This window comes from Podarcis pityusensis (assembly GCF_964106645.2).
Source record: "Podarcis pityusensis genome assembly, chromosome: 12".
In the NCBI taxonomy this organism is placed as follows: domain Eukaryota; kingdom Metazoa; phylum Chordata; class Lepidosauria; order Squamata; family Lacertidae; genus Podarcis; species Podarcis pityusensis.
Window position 1 is genome coordinate 5,126,811 of NC_138037.1, and position 7,467 is coordinate 5,134,277.

At 45.9% G+C, this 7,467-nt stretch overlaps 1 protein-coding gene and 1 long non-coding RNA gene across 3 annotated transcripts in view; both read right to left on the reverse strand.

The window, feature by feature from the left end:
* Positions 1-7,461, reverse strand: part of PTH1R (parathyroid hormone 1 receptor) — a 128,346-nt gene extending 120,885 nt beyond the window's left edge. Inside the window, exon 1 of the mRNA XM_080974258.1 lies at positions 7,409-7,461. The gene's annotated coding sequence lies outside the window, so the exon portion shown is untranslated. The remainder of the gene's footprint in view (positions 1-7,408) is intronic.
* LOC308459223 overlaps positions 1-7,467 on the reverse strand; it is a 207,841-nt gene that overhangs the window by 126,682 nt on the left and 73,692 nt on the right. The window lies entirely within an intron of this gene.

Consider the following 7,467-nt stretch of genomic DNA (forward strand, 5'->3'; position numbering starts at 1 on the left):
CATGTGGCCAGCATGACTAAGTTGCTTCTGGTGAACCAGAGCAGTGCACGGAAACACCGTTTACCTTCCTGCCGGAGCAGTACTTATTTATCTACTTGCACTTTGACGTGCTTTCGAACAGCTAGGTTGGCAGGAGCAGGGACCGAGCAACGGGAGCTCACCCCGTTGCGGGGATTTGAACCACCGACCTTCTGATCGGCAAGCCCTAGGATCTGTGGTTTAACCCACAGCACCACCCGCGTCCCTATACAGTGGTACCTCGGGTTAATACCTTAATTCGTTCTGGAGGTCCGTTCTTAACCTGAAACTGTTCTTAACCTGAGGTACCACTTTAGCTAATGGGGCCTCCCGCTGCCGCCATGCGATTTCTGTTCTCATCCTGAAGCAAAGTTCTTAACCCGAGGTACTATTTCTGGGTTAGCGGAGTCTGTAACCTGAGGCGTCTGTAACCTGAGCTGTCTGTAACCCGAGGTACTACTGGATATATTAACTCAGACCTTGTGTTCAGCCCCCAAAAAATTGGGCATCCTGGGCTACACACCCCCTCCAATCTTCTTCTTCTTCTTTGGCGATCCCTCATAGCCGTGTGAGATTGCCTTCCATAAACACAGTTTTAACAGTGAGTCTGTAAGTGACTGTGGAGGCCAATTCTGGATCCACACATCCTTCTACAGTGGGGACATTGGTTTCCGGGCGGGAGTTGATCACGGTGTGGATTTGCCAAGCGTGCCTTCCTCTTAGCACCTTTCTCCCTTGCGTCCTGAGTTCGAGTGTCTTCAAAGCCCACGACACCTTTGGTAAAGGCTGTTCTCCAACTGGAGCGCTCGCAGGCCAATGTTTCCCAGTTGCTGGTGTTTATAAACACTGACAAGTGCTATAAACCCCTCCAATACTCTGCCCCTGGCCCAACTTGACTGGAATCTTTCAGCAGGTCCTTGAAAAATTAAAGAAGACCAACCCAGACAATTTCTAGGGTATTTGGGAGGAAAATAACCCCCCTTGTAATGACCGCCGCTTTCCACAACAAAGGAACAGCAGTAAACCATAATTGAAGCGCGCCAAGCATGCAGTTACAGAACATCAAAAATGTGTGATTGTAAGTGTGGGAGGAGGGAAGCAATGCCCATAAATTCAATGGGGCAGCACAATGTCTCTTCACCACTACAATAGTTGAGTTTGTAGATCATCACCCTGCTCTTGCTTTCGTAACCAGTTTCTGTTACAAGATGAATTTTAACAGGGAGAAATGTAAAGTATTGCACTTGGGCAAAAAAAATGAGAGGCACAAATACAAGATGGGGGACACCTGGCTTGAGAGCAGTACATGTGAAAAGGATCTAGGAGTCTTGGTTGACCACAAACTTGACATGAGCCAACAGTGTGACGCGGCAGCTAAAAAAGCCAATGCAATTCTGGGCTGCATCAATAGGAGTATAGCATCTAGATCAAGGGAAGTAATAGTGCCACTGTATTCTGCTCTGGTCAGACCTCACCTGGAGTACTGTGTCCAGTTCTGGGCACCACAGTTCAAGAAGGACACTGACAAACTGGAACGTGTCCAGAGGAGGGCAACCAAAATGGTCAAAGGCCTGGAAACGATGCCTTAGGAGGAACGGCTAAGGGAGCTGGGCATGTTTAGCCTGGAGAAGAGGAGGTTAAGGGGTGATATGATAGCCATGTTCAAATATATAAAAGGATGTCACATGGAGGAGGGAGAAAGGTTGTTTTCTGCTGCTCCAGAGAAGCGGACACGGAGCAATGGATCCAAACTACAAGAAAGAAGATTCCACCTAAACATTAGGAAGAACTTCCTGACAGTAAGAGCTGTTCGACAGTGGAATTTGCTGCCAAGGAGTGTGGTGGAGTCTCCTTCTTTGGAGGTCTTTAAGCAGAGGCTTGACAACCATATGTCAGGAGTGCTCTGATGGTGTTTCCTGCTTGGCAGGGGGTTGGACTCGATGGCCCTTGTGGTCTCTTCCAACTCTATGATTCTATGATCCTATGTTCCTTGTGGCTCCAGAAAGTTTTAGGAATACAAGGATTGTATCCCTGTCTCTCTAATCAATTGTGAAGGAACTCTTCTGGACTACATAGCACAACTGCCTGGAAAATAATAATAAGCATAAGCCCGGCTACTAGATCAAGCGAATGACCTATTAGGACTGGGCGTTATTTGGTTTTCAACATTGTGATATACAGTGGTACCTCAGGTTACATACGATTCAGGTTACAGACTCTGCTAACCCAGAAATAGTGCTTCAGGTTAAGAACTTTGCTTCAGGATGAGAACAGAAATTGTGCTCCGGCGGCACGGCAACAGCAGGAGGCCCCATTAGCTAAAGTGGTGCTTCAGGTTAAGAACAGTTTCAGGTTAAGAACGGACCACTGGAACGAATTAAGTACTTAACCCGAGATACCACCGTATCACCAGCTAAACATCACAATATACCGATAAATAACAATGTCTGAAATAAGGATGGAGCTATGTAGAGGCACTGGCTGGCCTCACCGTTCCCCCCACACTGATTTTTGCACAACACACACATGCATCATTTTTTAATATATATTGCCGGGTCAAAAATGATGGAACAGGTATCACGATATGGACTTCAAACAGGTTTTGGATGACGTACGGATACATAGCCCCGTCCTACAGCCCCTCTAACCCGACTTTTTGTCCCCAGTGGTCAGCTAGATGTCTAGGAAAAGCCCACAAACAGAACCTCAGCAGGACAGCAACTCTCCCCACTTGCAAGCCCCAGAAACTAGTGTCTGCAGTGGGGGAAGAACATAGGCACTGTGGCGAGAAGCCACAGAGAGTCTTCTCCATGTCCTTCTTAAAGCCATCTCACTTGGTTTCCATAACTACATCTTTCTGTGGACGAATGTCATAATTCTACTCTGCAATGTGGCGGGAAAGTGCTTCCTTTTGTCTGTCCAGAATCTCACAACCATCACAACTTCACTGACGGCCTTCCTCCCCAAGAGTTGGAGAAAAACTCCACTTTTCTCTGCATCGGGCAAAATTGTGTACAAACAGCTCTCACACCGCCAGGAACAGTTGCATACAATTCTATCACAATCCCCTCTCTTCTTTGCTGCAAAAGCCTCAAGTGTTTCAGCCGCTGCTCAGAGGGAGAAGATGCTTGTCCTTTTTCTGCACCTTTCCCAGGTCTACGAGGGCGAAACGTTTTTGTGTGCAACTTTGAGTTTCCTTGCTCTCTCTGTTTCCTGCGTTTTCTTCGCTCCCAGCCCTGCGCTCCTTCCTCTGTGGCTCACACCGCTCATCCCAAATTGGTCTCCCCTTTCTCTCCACAAACTGCTACCATTTCCCAAGCTTAGTTCCCACTGTTCCACAAGATTAGCCAAATCTCTCGCACATCTGCGCACCTCTCCAAATAGTAAGTATCGCAAGGTCCTATTCTGGCGAAAGGATGCCAGCCTGAATTGAAAGAAAGTTTTAAAAAGGATTCTAATATGAATCACACATGCTCTCAGGGATACCGTATACGTCTTGCATTCCTAGCCTCTAGATATGGAGAGTCCTGCAGGTTTTTTTGTGGGGGGAGGATTAAATAAGATTTCCCTTCAAACAGTGAAGTATGCAGCAGGTTTCTCCCCCCCCCCCACATTTCCACAATTAAATATATATATTTATGGATAGTTAATCCAGATCTCCTTTCTGATGATGGCTGGATAGATTTTGATGGCACTCGGTGCAATTTTTGTTATCTTTCAAAACATCATACGCTCTTTTACACCTTCTGCACTAATTTATAAGTCACACGCCAGGAAGAATTTTGCTAAGTTAACAATTCCGTCCTGTAACTGCCTGCTTAAAAATAAACCCTGTTGTGCACAATGAGACCTAGTACCATGTTAAATGTGCATAGGACCTAGAAAGGTTTCCGATGAAAGAGGCTGGAGATTAAAGGTCCGCACCCTCAGTAGTTGGTGGGTGCTGGGCACCCTAAATTCCTGGGTCTAGAAGGTGTTAGAATTTAATTAAGGCTTCGGGTGTTAAAACTGGATTAAGCTGTGTACTAGACATTTCTAAATCCTCTGGAATCAGCTTGTGTTTAAAGCTAATTAAGCCAGTGTAATGTGATAGCCTTCGGTAATGTGCCATTAGCACAACAGAGGATCAAAGGAATTATGGCAAATGTGCGGGGCCAACAGCTTACAGTAGAGAGGATGAGAAGCAATGTCAGCTAGAAGCTTAGAGAGTTTAGGAGTGATGTAACACAGAGGTAAGGGACGCGGGTGGCACTGTGGGTTAAACCACAGAGCCTAGGACTTGCCGATCAGAAGGTCGGCGGTTTGAATCCCTGCGACGGGGTGAGCTCCCGTTGCTCAGTCCCTGCTCCTGCCAACCTAGCACTTTGAAAGCACCTCAAAGTGCAAGTAGATAAATAGGTTCCGCTCCGGCAGGAAGGTAAACAGCGTTTCCATGTGCTGCTCTGGTTCACCAGAAGCGGCTTAGTCATGCTGGCCACATGACCTGGAAGCTGTACGCCGGCTCCCTCGGCCAATAAAGCGAGATGAGCGCTGCAACCCCAGAGTCGGCCATGACTGGACCTAATGGTCAGGGGTCCCTTTACCTTTACCTTTATTAACACAGAGGTAAAGTAGCAAGCTGCCGAAAAAGAAAGCACAAGGGCTGGTGCCTGTCTGAATCCAGGGCTGTGTCTATGGGAGAACCAAGACTCTGCTGTGCAGCCTTCCATCGTAGGCTCAGGGCGCCTATGTGTGTAAATAAACCACGTATCAAAAAGACACCACAGACTCTCCTGTGCCCCATTTCCAAAAGGTAACACGGGTCCTGAGTAAGTTCACCTGGAACTCCTGACATCCCGAACTGCTCAGAGATTGGGGCGGCAGGCAACAATATGTTCTAGCTGCATGTGTGCATGTATCTATTAAGACACACATGCTAGTCAAAGTCTGAGATTTAGTGAAAGCTGACAAAGGTTGTCAGCGCCTACGAAAAATGCGTTTCCTATTCTTTGCAAAGAAGGAGGACATACTGTGAAGCGAGGATTTCAAACACCAGAAAGATAAAGCCCCAGAGGCTATGGGATCTCTTTTCTCAGAAAAAGGTGGGCACAGCTTTCTCTCGGGAAAGTTTCAGGTGAGAGGTAAGGCCATCATTTTTTTCAGAGAGCTGAAAGTGATCATCTTTTAAAAAAAATTATTCGCTGGGTTTCTAGGTTGCTTCCTGGCCATTCACCCAAAGGTGCTTGCAAAACATCTCCTGCGATATAAAATAAGCCATCATTAAAACCAGCAATTTGCAGAGCATTTTCCTAGCGGTATAAAGGTTTTCTCAAAACAAAAGCCTTCTTCAAAATGGATTGTTTGGGGCTAACCTTCCGGAGGTGCCCAAATGTGTTAACTTTTGCTGGGCGAGGAAGTTCTAAATGTAGGGGTGCAACCAATCATTACTGCCCCGGAATATCTGCAGAGACATCATTGCCCCAAACATACAGAGCTCCCGCTGCCCACAATATAAACACATTTAATTTGCCTGTAAATTCTGGAGCAAACTGGTATTTAAAATACAGTCCCCTACAATAACTGCCTATCAGAGGTAACATCAGGATGAGCATGTTAAGACTATGGACAACAATTCTTCTCCCCTACGATCTTCAAAGATGCTTTTTAATATATATATATATATATATATATATATATAAAATATATATATAAAATCCCATTGCCTCTTTTCAGACACAGGTCTAGGATGTCCTGCTTAGGGAGACGAGATCGAATGAAGCAAACCCAGAAGCAGTGATTTCTATCCCTGCGACCGTACGGATCAGAAGGATTCTGGAGCAGAGCCTGAGTTTAACACCAGGGAGAAGATGCTTCTTTGCAAAACAGTACCCAGGTGTGTTTTCCCACCACTTCCACCTTTAACAGTATAGTGCTACAGGGGTACATTGCAGAAAGTATCTATACTTGATGAGCGGTAATGGCATTCTCACTGCTTAGCAGGTTGATACCAGGGGATAACCTACTGGTGGCTTTGCGATACGGGCTAGATTCCTATCGTGTGCTGTTAAGCACTTGGTGAATTTTTCAGCTGTAGCAGAATTCTTACAACCCTCCTGCTTCCTTCTCCAGCTTTCAGATCTGGTGCAGATGTGTGGCAGAAATCCCACCAACCTGGGAAGGCAGATGAGCAACATATCCACTGCCTGAGGTCTTTTTTGAACAAGAGACAGCATGGATTGAACCCGTTTGCAGCGCGTGTTCTCTACCGCAGAACTACGGCCTGCCTGCAACCGTTCAAGGTTGATTTGCTCTTGCAACCTGATCCTATTTAGCATGTTCCGTTGGATCCAGCGGGACTTATTTTCTGTACAATTCCTACCCTATATGTGGTTACTCGGGACTAAGTCCCATGGTGTTCTGGGAGATTTACTCCCCAAGAAATGACTTTCAGGCTGCAGGCTGAGTACCAGGTCTCTCCCATCTGCAAAACAAACCCAGCCTTGCAGGGTGGTTGTGAAGACTGGCCATAATGTGCTTTTAAAAAAACCGTAAAATTATCGAGAAGATCAAAACCCTTTGGCTGTCAGACACGGGAACAGCAAAATACACATTTAACACATATTTGCGATGGACTTTTGTTCTGGACAGCAAACAGACCCTTAAAGTCTTTTCAAATGTACCATGAATGGCAAGGCCAGGCAAATCCCGCAAGCATTTCTCCATCTTTCCCAAAGTTTAGTGAACTTTAAAGGGGCAGCTGGTGGTTCTCAGCAGAAGGCAAGGACGGAGCCCTGAAAGTCAAGTTTCTACCCCAGATTCAGCTGCCGCTACCACTGCAACTTTTAAAACTGAAAAGCGAAATAAGCCTCCTTTTCCATCTCTATGAAAGTTGCTGCTGTCAATTGCTTCTAGGGTAGGAAACACGAAACATTTACAGCTGGTGTCTCCTGTCGGAACAGCTTCAGCTATGCACAGACTTTCAAGTGACGCCGGACAGAAGGAAAGAGTTGCAAAAATGCAGGTATAAGGAACCAAAGGTGTCCTGTTTGTTAGCAGCTTACTCACAAAGGTTGTTTTATTATTATTATTTTTAAAAGGATGGTGCTGGGCATCTGTATATGGAAGCTGTTCGGGAGGAAAGAACGGTTCTGTTATTTCACACTGGAAACCACTGACGCCAAGCAATTCAGACACGCTTGTAAATAGCAACCAACAAAAATATGCATTTAGCAGAGTTTGGGTTTTTTTTTCGTTGTTTAAAGGCAGCGCAAAGTTGTTGTTGTTTTTTACACAGCTCACGTCGTTAGTCAGAAAGGAAATTGCTCCTGTCGTTGGAAACAATTGCTCAAAAAGGGAGCCTGCCAAAAGAGGAAGAAAACATAGAAAGAAACCTTAAACCTGTGTGACTTACCAGCCCGAAGACGGAACTAAGCACCGTGCAGCATATGACCAGACCCAAGCTGTGGTTCA